Genomic DNA, 13,460 nt, shown 5'->3' with positions numbered 1-13,460 from the left:
TCTCACATCCGCACATGACTACTAGCTTTAACTAGATGGACCTTTGTAAGCAAAGTAATATCTCTGCCCTTTAATATGCTAAGTTGGTCATAGCTTTTCTTCCAAGGAGCAAGTGTCTTTCAATAGCATGGCTGCATTTACCATCTGCAGTGATTTTGGAGCCAAAGAAAATAAAGTCTGTGACCCTTTCCATTGTTTCCCCATCTATTTGCCATGAAGTGAAGGGACTGGATGCCCATCACTGATTTTTGTTTTTTGAATGTTTGCTTTTAAGCCAGCTTTTTCACTCTTCTCTTTCACTTTCATCAAGAAGCTCTTTAGTTCTTCTTCATTTTCTGCCATAAGCGTGGTGTCATCTGCATATCTGAGGTTATTGATATTTCTCCCAGCAATCTTGATTCCAGCTGTGCTTCATCCAACCTGGCATTTCACATGATGTACTCTGCATATAAGTTAAATTAAAAAGGTGACAATATACAGCCTTGATGTACTCCTTTCCCAATTCGGAACCAGTCCATTGTTCCATGTCTGATTCTAACTGTTGCTTCATGACCTGCATACAGATTTCTCAGGAGACAGGTCAGGTGGTTTGGTATTCCCATCCCTTTAAGAATTTTCCACAGTTTGCTGTGATCCACACAGTCAAAGGCTTTGGCATAGTCAATGAAGCAGAAGTAGACATTTTTCTGTAACTCTCTTGCCTTTTCTATATCCAACGGTTGTTGGCAGCCTGATATCTGGTTCGTCTATCTTTTTGAAAGCCAGTTTGTACATTTGGAAGTTCTTGGTTCATGTACTATTGATGCTTTGCTTGGAGAATTTTGAGCAGTACTTTGCTAGTGTGTGAGATGAGTGCAATTGTGCAATAGTTTGAACATTCTTTGGCATTGCCTTTCTTTGGGATCGGAATGAAAACTGACATTTTTCAGTCCTGCAGCCACTGCTGAGTTTTCCAAATATGCTGGCAAATTGAGTGCAGCACTTTAATAGTATCATCTTTTAGGATTTGAAATAACTCAGCTGGAATCCCATCACCTCCATTAGCTTTGTTCTTAGTGATGCTTCCTAAAACCCACAGACTCCAGAATGTCTGGCTCTAGGTGAGTGATCACACCGTCATGGTTATCTGGGTCATTAAGATCTTTTTCGTATAGTTCTTCTGTTTATTCTTGCCACCTCTTCTTAATATCTTCTGCTTCTGTTAGGTCATACCATTTCTGTCCTTTATTGAGCCCATCTTTGCATGAAATATTCCCTTGGTATCTCTAATTTTCTTGAAGAGATCTCTGGTCTTTCCCATTGCATTGTTTTCCTCTATTTATTTGCATTGATCACTTAGGAAGGCTTTCTTATTTCTCCTTGCTGTTGTTTGGAACTCTGCATTCAAATGGGTATATCTTTCCTTGTCTCTTTTGCCTTTAGCTTCTCTTCTTTTCTCAGCTATTTGTACACAGCTGCTGCTGCTGCTGCTGCTGCTGCTAAGTTGCTTCAGTCATGTCCGACTCTGTGAGACCCCAAAGACGGCAGCCCACCAGGCTCCTCCATCCCTGGGATTCTCCAGGCAAGAATACTGGAGTGGGTTGCCATTTCCTTCTCCAGTGCATGAAAGTGAAAAATGAAAGTGAAGTCTCTCAGTCGTGTCCTACTCTTAGCAACCCCATGGACTGCAGCCCACCAGGCTCCTCCATCCATGGGATTTCCCAAGCAAGAGTACTGGAGTGGGGTGCCATTGCCTTCTCCGTTGTACACAGCTATTATTTTTAAAAATTAATTCTTTTTGGAGTATAGTTGCTTTACAATATTGTGTTAGTCTCTACTGTACAGGAAAGTGAGTCAGCTGTATGTGTGTTCATGGTGTGTGTGTGTGTATCCCCTTTTTTAGAATTTTCTTTCTATTTAGGTCACCACAGGTCACTGAGTAGTGTTCCCTGAACCATACAGTGGGTTCTCATTTGTTATCTATTGTATATATAGTATCAAGAGTGTATATATGTCATCCTAATCTCCCAATTCATCCCACCCAGTCCTTCCCCACCTAATGTCCATATGATTTTTCCCTACATTGGTGTCCTTATTTCTGTTTTGTGCTGTTGTTCAGTGGCTAAGTCATATCTAACTCTTTGTGACCCCGTGGACTGCAACACACCGGGTTTCCTTCCCTGTCCTTCCATGTCCTAGCTGTTGTAAATAGTGCTGCAATGAACTTTGAGGTGCATCTGTCTGTATCTTCTTGAATTATGATTTTCTCTGGGTTTATGCCCAGTAGTAGGGTTGCTGGGTCATATGATACTTCTGTTTTTAGTTTTTTAAGACAAATCTCCATATTATTCTCCATAGTGGCTGTATCAATTTACATTCCCACCAAGAGTGCAAGCATGTTTCCTCTTCTCTACATCCTCTCCAGCATTTATTGTTTGTAGATTTTTTTTACTGATGGCCATTCTGATGGGTGTGAGGTGATACCTCACTGTAGTTTTGATTTACATTTCTCTAATAGAGTTATTATAATTTGACTTTCTCTTACTAGTGATCATGAAGTTAATTTTAATAAATTGATGTTGAACCTTTATGCTTTTCCTCCAAGAAAGCTCCTTGCTTTAATGTCTGGAAATACAAAATGACATTATGAAATAGTTATAAACTACAAAATATTTATAATGAACAAAATTAGTATTGATAAAAGTATGTTTCAAGTGAAATAATACATGAAAAAATAGACAATCAAAATTTTTCTTATCAGCCTATTGTAGAGTCTTTCTACACCTAGCTTCTTATCCAAGATTAAATTTCTGATTTTTATTTCACATTTCCTTAAGTTTTCCTTCCTTATGGCTTGATGGCATATAGGCATACCTCATTTTATTGCACTTTGATTTATTGTAATTTGAAGTTGATGTGTTTTTTACAATTAGAAGATTTGTGGCAACCCTGTATTGAGTAAGTCTATTGGCACTGTTTTTCTAGCAGCAGTTGCTCATTTCATCTCTCTGTCACATTTTGGTAATTCTCACAATATTTCAAACTTTTCATCATTATATCTTTTGATCAATGATCTTCAAAGTTACTACTGTAATTGTTTAGGACTTTCCTGATAGCTCAGTTGGTAAAGAATCCCCCTGCAATGCAGGAGACCTGGGTTTTATCCCTGGGTTGGGAAGATCCCCTGGAGAAGGGAAAGGCTACCCACTCTAGTATTCTGGCTGTAGAATTCCATGGACAGTCCATGGGGTTGCAAAAAGTCAGACATGACTGAGCAACCTTCACTTTCCCTGTAATTGTTTGGGGAGATCACAAACTGTGCCCACATAAGGTGAACAAATTTAATTGATAAATATTATATGTTTCCTGGTTTTCTCTGGTGGCTCATATGAAAAAGAATCTGCCTGCAATGTGAGAGACCCGGGTTTGATTCCTGGGTTGGGAAAATTCCTTGGAGAAGGGACTGGCTATCTACTCCAGTATTCTTGCCTAGAGAATCCCATGGACAGATTGTGGGGCTATAGTCCATGGAGTCACAAAGTCGGACAAGACTGAGCCACTGGCATTGCTACCATATGGGCTCTGATGCTCCAGTGACCAGCTGTTCCCCATCTCTCACCCTCTCCCTGGTCTCCCTATTTTCTAAGACAAAACACTAACATTAGGCCAGTTAATAACCCTGCAATGACTTCTAAGTGTTCAAGTGAAAGGAAGAGTTGTACATCTCTCACTGTCAATCAAAAGCCAGAAGTGATAAGGTTAGCGAGGAAGCCATGTTTAAAGCGGAGATAAGCCCAAATCCAGCCTCTTGCACCAAACAGTTAGCCAAGTTGTGAATGCACAAGAAAATTAAAGTGAAGGAAATTAAAGGTGCTACTCCACTGAACACATGAATGATAACAGAGTGAAACAACCTTACTGCTTACGGGGAGAAAATTGTAGTTGTCTGGATAGGAAATCAAACCAGCCATTACATTCCCTGAATCCAGAGCAAGGCCCCACTCTTTTCAATTCTAGGAAGGCTCAGAGAGGTGAGGAAGCTGCAGAAGAGAAGTTTGAAGCCAGCAGAGGTTTAAAGAAATAAGCCATCTCCTTAACATCAAAACCTGGGTTCAGTCCCCAGGTTGGGAAGATCCCCTGGAGGAGGGCATGGCAACCCCACTCCAGTATTCTTGCCTGAAGAATCCCCATGGACAGAGGAGCCTGGCAGGCTACAGTCCATGAGGTCCCAAAGAGTCAGACACCACTGAGTGACTAAGCACAGCACAGCACGTAACATCAAAGTGTAAGATAAAGCAGTAAATGCTGATGTAGAAGCTGCAGCAGGTTATCAGGAGGTTTAGCTAAAATAATTCATGAAGGTGACTACACATAAACAGGTTATCAATGTAGATGAAACAGTCCATTGGAAGAAGATACCATCTAGAACTTTAATAGCTAGAGAGGAGAAGTCAAAGCCTGGCTTCAAATCTTTAAAGGACAGGCTGGCTGTTTTATTAGGGACTAATGCAACTGGCGAATTTAAGTTGAAGCCAAAGCTCATTTACCACTCCAAAAATCCTAGGGCCCTTAAGAAGCAGAGCACTCAAAACCTTACAGGTTTACAACATGGTTTACTGAATATTTTAAGCCCAAAATTGAGTCTTACTGCTCAGAAAAAAAAAAAAAAGATTTCTTTCAACATATGCTTGTTGGCAATGCACCTGGTCACCCAAGAGCTCTGATGGAGATGTGCAAATATATGAATGTTGTTTTCATACCTGCTAACACAACATCCATTCTGAACCTCATGGATCACAGAGACATTTTGACTTTAAAGTTTTATTATTTAAGGCATTGTTGTCATAGAACTATAGCTTCCATAGACAGTGATTCCTCTGATATATCTGGGCAAAGTAAATTGAAATCTTTTTTGGAAGAATTCACCATTTTAACTGTCATTAAGAATATTTGTGATTCACGGAAAGAGGTGAAAATATCAATATTATCGGTAGTTTGGAAGAAGTTGATTCCAATCATCATGAATGTGCTTTGATGGGTTTAAGAGTTCCTTGGACTGTAAGAAGATCAAACTAGTCAATCCTCTTTTAAAGGAAATTAACCCTGGGAGAAATATGAATAACCTCAGAAATCCAGTTGACATCACTCTTATGGCAGAAAGGAAAGCAGAACCAAAGAGCCTCTTGGCGAAAGTGAAAGAGGAGAGTGAAAAAGCCGGCTTAAACTCAACATTCAGAAAACTAAGGTCATGGCATCTGTTCCCATCACTTCATGGCAAATAGATGGGGAAACAATGGAAAGAGTGGCAGACCTTATTTTCTTGGGCTCCAAATCACTGCAGATGGTGACTACAACCATGAAATTAAAAGACACTTGCTCCTTGGAAGAAAAGTTATGACCAACCTAAACAACATATTAAAAAGCAGAGACATTACTTTGCCAACAAAGGTCCATCTGGTCAAGGCTATGGTTTCTCCAGTAATCATGTATGGATGCGAGAGTTGGACTACAAAGACAGCTGAGCAGCAAAGAATTGATGCTTTTGAACTGTGAGGTTGGAGAAGACTCTTGAGAGTCCCTTGGACTGCAAGGAGATCCCACCAGTCCATCCTAAAGGAAATCAGTCCTGAATATTCATTGGAAGGACTGATGTTGAAGCTGAAACTCCAATACTTTGGCCACCTGATGTGAAGAACTAACTCATTGGAAAAGACCCTGATGCTGGGAAAGATTGAAGGCAGGAGGAGAAGGGGACGAAGGAGGATGAGATGGCTGGATGGCATCACTGACTCAATGGACATGAGTTTGAGTAAACTCAGGGAGTTGGTGATGGACAGGGAAGCCTGGCGTGCTGCAGTCCATGGGGTCACAAAGAGTCAGACATTACTGAGCAACTAAACTGAACCCTGAACATTCATTGGAAGGACTAATGCTGAAGCTCCAGTACTTTGGCCACCTGATATAAAGAGCTGACTCACTGGAAAAAGGCCCTGATACTGGGAAAGACTGAAGGCAAAATGAGAAGGGACAACAAAGGATGAGATGGTTAGATAGCATCACAGACTCAATGGACATGAATCTGAGCAAACTCTGGGAGATGGTGGAGAACGAGGAGCCTGGCATGCTGCAGTCCATGGGGTTACAAAGGGTCAGACATGACTTAGTGACTGAACAACAAGCAGACTTCAGTGGAAGTGGTAACTACTGATGTGGTTTAAAAAAAAAAAAAAAAAGAATAACAAAATAGAATTAGAAATAGAGCCTGACTAAATTGCTGAAATCATGATAAAACTTCAATGAATAAGGAGTTGCTTCTTCTCAATGAGCAGAGAAAATGATTTCTTGAGATAGAATCTACTTTTGGTGAAGAAACTGTGAGGAACGTTGAAATGACAAAAAAGGATTAGAATATGACCTTAACTTGGTTGCTAAAGCAGCTGCAGGGTTTGAGAGGATTGACTCCAATTTTGGAAGAAGATCTAATGTAGCTAAAATGCTATCAAACAGCACTGGCTGCTACAGAGAAATCATTTGTGAAAAGAAGAGTCATTTGATACAGCAAACTTCATTATTTCTTTTAAGATCTGGCCACAGACATCCTAAACTTCAGCAACTACCACCCTGATCCATCAGCTGCCATCAACATGGAGGCAAGACCCTCCTTCGGCAAAAAGATCACGACTCTTTGAAGGCTCAGATGATAGCATTTTTAGCAATAAAGTATTTTTAACTAAGATAGGTACATTTTTTAAAGCATAATTCTATTGCACATTTGACAGACTATAGAATAGTAAAAATATAACTTTTGTATGTGCTGAGAAAGGAAAAAATTCATAACTCATTTTATTGTAATATTCGCTTTATTGCTGCAAACCGTTGTCTTCGAGGTTTATCAGTATACTGCTATAGAAACATTAAGGAATAGCAAACAATCAGAGACATTGAGGACAATTTATGGATATTCACTCCAAGATTATATATGTACAATATATATTAGATGTACAAAAGGGGAATATCCTGCTGCTGACATAATATGGATAAAAGCTTATATCAAAAGCTTATATCAACAGCAAAATATTGGGTATCTCTTATCCTATAAAACAAAGGCTTTACTAGCCAAGAAACGGCCTTTATGAAGCAAATAATGATTGGTAGGAGCAGGTTCTGAATTGAAAGACAAATTTTGAGTACTGTAAAGAAACGCCAAATCATTGAAACTCTGCTAGTTGAACTTAGCAGCTAAAGTCACCCAAACTTTCAGTTCCAGTTCCACACATCATAAGACTGTCTCTAGCAGCACTAGCAATACACCACTATTCAGTAACCGCAGATTCATATTATTTTAAACTATTAAGATACTGTGTTATCTAAAGAAATAGACATTGCCTTTTGCATTAACATATCTCAAAAAAATCTTAGATTCCTCTTTAATTTTTTTTTTGCTTTGAAATGGGAAATCAGCCATAATTTCATTAGTATATGCCAAATATAATCAAATAACAAAAAAGTAAAAGTGAATTAAAGTTTATCAAAGCTACAGTCATTAAGCTTAACTGTCATTATTTGTCAGAATGCAATCAGTTTCTGTGCCGTTTTATAATAGCACTTTCTGTAACTGACAGAGTTTAAGAAATAAGTTTAAGATCAAGCGCATTCTAAGACTTAAGCGTTATTTTTGTCATTCTAACCAAGTAACATTTAAAACATCCTAGATCCTTATTTCAGGAGTGGAGATCTTTAAGAGATCAGGGCATTTTAGTACCTTGAACTTTCAGTGGCATTTAGAATCTCTTTCAGAAGGAAGTATGGTGATGACTTTTATGTTCTAATGTTTCCAGAGACTTCCATGACGTCATATGGTAAGGACTCAACAAATCCTTCCAGGAACTGGCCTTTAGGCAGCTTGCATCTGCTTTGTAACATTTTAAAATGTGAGACTTTAGTTATTAAAGATATCTCATATTTATCACCCCCTAATTTTCTGTCTATATTTGTCTTTCCAAGTAAATTCCAATACTTTTAGGGTGCATATTTTCCTTTTCTGCTGAAAGTGACTTTTTTCTGCTAGTTAGTGAGGGTTTGGCAGAGTTACTATGAGGGGTCCTAAAGGTACAAATAACTCATATTAATGGACATAGTTTTCTGTTTATTTCTAAAAGAATGGAAGCAACTACATTCTTTACTCATTAGATTAATTTAACATTGTATTCTAAAAGTATGCTTTCAATATTGACTGTCTTAAAATTTGCGATTTTCTTCTCCATTTTTGCCAGTTAAGCTAAAAAACAACCTTGCCTTTGATTAATTTTAATGCATATATTTAGAATGAAATATAAAAGGAATTAAAAGGATGATGATTTTTTAAAAGCAAACAGAAATATAAGAGCCATATTCTCATGTTAATTACTCTACATTGGAGCAAATTACAATAAACTGATTTTATAAACACATATGCACACAAAGAGCCATACTAATAATATTTTAAATTGAAGCAAATTACAATGAATTGAATTTAGTCGCTTTTAATATGACAAATTTTAGATCCAAAGTCTCTTTATTAGAAATATTTTGTAGGAACAAAACCTCTCTGGGTGAAAAAAAAAATGTGATGGCTTTAAATTGAGCAGAGGAAAATAAATGTTTCTCAGCAAACATTCCTGACCTTATAAGGCTTTGGGAAGTATGTGGAGGTAAGCTCTTTCCTGAAGTGTCATCGTCTCAGGATAGAAAAGGGACCCAGTTGCCAAGTGACATTCTAATTGTCATACTGGGGCCAGCTGCCTGGAAAAAAAGTCACACTCCATTTAGTAATTCCAATGTTTCTTCCTCTTCCTGTAAATGAAGGGTGCAGGAGTAGGGAACACATTCATTCACAAAAAAGAAATAGAAATACATATCCCCGTCAGAAGGAGCCATTTTTAGAGCTGTCTAAAAATAAGTATTTGGGCAGGTCAGTTGGTATTTTGCAATATTACTGCAATGACATTAGATTTGTATACTGGCTTTGGACCTGTTTCATTTCTGAAGCAGGAGTGATCTTGAAGAACTAAGAAAATGGCTTTGCCAAAGAGATTTATGATTACATGGCTAATTTATTTGTATCCAGTTCAAACCAGCTTGCCAAGTAGAACTTATAGATATCTATGAAATTTAAAAAGTAATAGTCTACTTAAGATTCCTTACCAATGACATTATTCTCATAATATAGTCTTACAACTTATAATCTTTTTAATTTACAGTATAATTCTATGACTTATTAAACAGGTCATAAAAATGACTGGACAAGGGAAAATTGAGACATTGCGGGAGAAATCCAGGTCAAAGCGCTCATCAGGCACAGTCGATTAGAGAACTCATCATTCTTGGACTCTGTTAAGTGGAGGCATGGACCGGTTTTCATCAGAGCTAATAGGGACTGTTTGGGAATAGGCACAGGGTTGTGTGTTAAGAAACACAGATTACAGACAGGAGTCTTGGTTTCCAGGCTTCACTACATCCCTACCCCACATCACACACTATGTGATCTTAGAACAAGATTGTTAACCTCTTTTAAAGCTCAGATTCAAAATCCAGAGTGAGGACTAAATAATTTCTAAAGCTTTCTCTAGGTCTGAGTTCTGTGATTCCATGTTGTATTATATTTAGGTCTTTCTCAGTTGCGTTTTCCAGTTCCTTCAAGTCAGTATTTCACCTGAAAATTAACCATAATTTTGTTCTCTAAAATTCATCATTAGACTTTGTGACTTGCATGTCATTTTATCCATGAGAACAACAGGATGCATCCTGCCCTGTCCTTCATAGAAAAACTGCATCCTAGCTTGAGAATTAAAATGGAAAAGAGTGAGGTCACACACTTCGTAGGATGATGGCCACTGTCCGCAAAGAAGGTGGTTTTCTGTCAAGAGGATGAATCAGGTTATCCTAACTCTTTACCACTTCTTCCCTTTAGCCTCTCCAAGACCATCAAGCTATATATATAGCTATATATGACTCTTTACTGAAGTGTTACTTCTGTTAAAGATGATAATGAAACAAAAGAGAAAAACTGAAGCTTTGTGGTAGGGTTTCCCAGGTGTCTCAAATGGTAAAGAATCCATTTGCTATGGAGGAGCCTCAGGAGATGCGGATTTGATCCCTGGATTGGAAAGATCGCTTAGAGGAGGAAATGGCAACCCACTCCAGTATTCTTGCCTGGGAAATTCCATTGACAGAATGGCTGGTGGCTACAGTCCATGGGGTCAGGAAAGAGTTGGACACAACTTAGCAAGTAAGCAACAGCAACAAAGCTTTGTGGTAAATAGTATATTCTCCACTTCCAGGGTAAAAGCACAAGAGCTGAGTTCTTCATAAGGGAGTCCGTTCATGGAAAACTCCCCATACTTTCTAGCTTACCTCCACCAACCCTCATATTAAAATTAACAGCAATCTAAGTGCTTTTTTTTTTTTTTTTTTTACAAAACTTCTCTTGGCTAATCTTCACCCATTTTTTTTTCCCATAAAACTTTAGTATAACACACTTCTGGGTATATTCTTCCACATATTCCTGGGTATATTCTTCCACAGGTATATTAATTCACAGTGTATTTTCCCATATTTATGCTATATTTTGAATTCTTGCAGGGAAAGGATTTTTACCATGTAATAAAGAGACAGGAACCAACTGACTACCCAAACCTTTCCTTAGGATGGAGGAGAAAAACAAATGACCCCATTTTCAAGTCCTTATCTTAGACCTAAGTCATAAAGGTAAAGTGAAGACCATGTTCATATTAAGAGACGTTACTCTGCCTTCCCCAATATCCTGTTCACTTGGAGTTGTCTAGTCTACATGACAGAGAAGGCAACAGCACCCCACTCCAGTATTCTGTCCTGGAAAATCCCATGGATGGAGGAGCCTGGTGGTCTGCAGTCCATGAGGTCGCTGAGTGTTGGACACAACTGAGCGACTTCACTTTCACTTTTCATTTTCACGCATTGGAGAAGGAAATGGCAACCCACTCCAGTGTTCTTGCCTGGAGAATCCCAGGGATGGGGGACCCTGGTGGGCTGCCGTCTATGGGGTCACACAGAATTGGATACGATTGAAGTGGCTTAGCAGCAACAGCAGTCTACATGAAGGAAGAAAAGTACAACAAATCAGATATAAGTAAAATCCAGCTTTAATAGTAAAATGCAAGGGCCAAAAGTCAAGTCTTGATTTCAGTATAAACCACTAACGGTTACTTTGCTGGAATGTCTAAGGGATTTCCTTTTGCTTCTGTTACATCCATACTGTTTCTGTCCTTTATTATGCCCATCTTTGCATGAAACGTTCCCCTGGTATCTCTAATTTTCTTGAAGAGATCTCTAATCTCTCCCATTCTATTATTTCCCTGTATTTCTTGCATTGATCACTGAGGAAGGCTTTCTTATCTCTCCTTGCTATTCTTTGGAACTCTGCATTCATATGATATAGTTTTCCTTTTCTCCTTTGCCTTTTGCTTCTCTTCTTTTCTCAGCTATTTGTAAGGTCTCCTCAGATGACCATTCTGCCTCTTTGCAATTCTTCTTTTTGGGGATGGTTTTGATCACTGCCTCTTATACAATGTCACAAACCTCTGTCCATCGTTCTTCAGGCACTCTGTCTATCAAGGAAATCAGTCCTGAATATTCATTGAAAGGACTAAAGCTGAAGCTGAAGCTCTAATACTTTGGCCATCTGATGCATAGAACTGACTCCTTAGAAAATATACTGATCCTGGGAAAGATTGAAGGCAGGAGGAGAAGGGGATGTCAGAGGATGAGATGGTTGGATGGTATCACTGACTCAATGGACATGAGTTTGAGCAAGCTTGGGAATTGGTGATGGACAGGGAAGCCTGGTGTGCTGCAGTCCTTGGGTCACAAAGAGTCAGACACGACTGAGCAACTTAACTGACTGACTGACTAAGGGATTTCCAGGTGTCTGGTAGTGAGGGAGAAGAGCTGAGTACTGATTTGTTTTATGAATAGGTTTCTTGGGAATAGAATCTGTCCTATTTTCATGGACTATCTCCTGCCAGTTCATTAAAGTATCCCCTAGTCACACTCTGGTCCCAGTACTGGGTAGAATCACCGACTTGGTAACTCTGACATCCAGGAAGCCGAAAGATTGCTTTACCACATACAGATGTGTGTATTTATAAGGTCTGCTAAATGTTGTTTGATTGTGAGAGTGGTATTCTTATCCCACACAGATTGATTTTATGGTAATTGAGAAATAAACAGGAGGTTCAGATATAAATGAAAATATCTTACTAACTTATATCTGATAGAGCTGGATTAGAAAATCCCTCTTGCTTCCGAAACCAAAATGGGTGGCTTCACATATCTAGGCATGGAGACTTACATTTAGAAAGAGTTGGGTCTGCAAAGCACCATATGCTCTATTAGCTGCTTCACATTTTGCCGCACACAGTAAGCTCCAGAGGAAAGGTCACACATGGCTTAGTAACCTTGAGAGGATTGACACTGAGCATTAGACAAAAGAAATGTAGATCAAAGCAAGTCAGACTCCCATCATCATGTCCATCGTATGAATCACTTCCCCCTCCAAGGAAAGGAACAAGGTAAAGGTCAGAGAAAGGTAAATGGTCTCATTGTAAGATTTTTGAGAGAGTGGAAGTTCCTTATTTGTGAAGGGAGTAGGACATGGGCAAAGGGGCTAGATGGTTTGCCTTGGTATGGGAATGAGGATGATAACTTTTAACAGATTAAACTGAATTTACCCTATGAACTGAATGTTAACTTTTTCAAATTAATGATTAAAAAGCTGGACCCTATCTTATAGTTTTAATAGTACTGCTCATTGTTTCTTTCTTCAGAATATGCAGTAGATTCCTTCCTTTAGGAGTACAGCGGTGCCCTTAAAGAAAGCGTGAAATATTTGAGGAAATAGACAAGCGAGTAAACGGCTTCAATATATACTGGAGAGTGTTAGAAGAGAGGAATGGGAAGAGAGTCACAGAGGTGTTGCTACTGAAATAGAAACTTGAAAGATGAATAGGAGTTAAATTGTCAGGACAAGAGAGCAGAAGACATTTGGGCAGAATGCCCAAAGGTGTCAGAAAGCTACCCTACTTCAGGGGCTCTGGGTAATGAGTGTGGTTTGCCTGTAATTTAAGGGACACAGGAAAAAGCGTATTTCTTCATCTGCTTGAGTTACCATATTGCCACTTCCTTGCTAAGACATCATTTCATACTTTCATGTAAATAACTGATACCCTCTTTCCCCTTCAAGATGAATACAATAACAAAATAAAACAATATTATTCTTTAATGCCTTTTTCCACTTTCACAAAAAGAAAAGTACAATCTGTCAAGGTCATGCTTCATTTCTTGGTAGTCTTTTCCTTCATATCTGTCTTTGGGGAAAAAAAGTTTTCTTATATGTATACTTTGTTGGAGAGTAAGCCCAACTTTTCCCATATGTGTGTGTGTGTGTGTGTGTGTGTGTGTGTTTT

Source organism: Budorcas taxicolor, chromosome 1 (genome assembly GCF_023091745.1).
Source record: "Budorcas taxicolor isolate Tak-1 chromosome 1, Takin1.1, whole genome shotgun sequence".
In the NCBI taxonomy this organism is placed as follows: domain Eukaryota; kingdom Metazoa; phylum Chordata; class Mammalia; order Artiodactyla; family Bovidae; genus Budorcas; species Budorcas taxicolor.
This window is presented reverse-complemented; position numbering follows the sequence as displayed.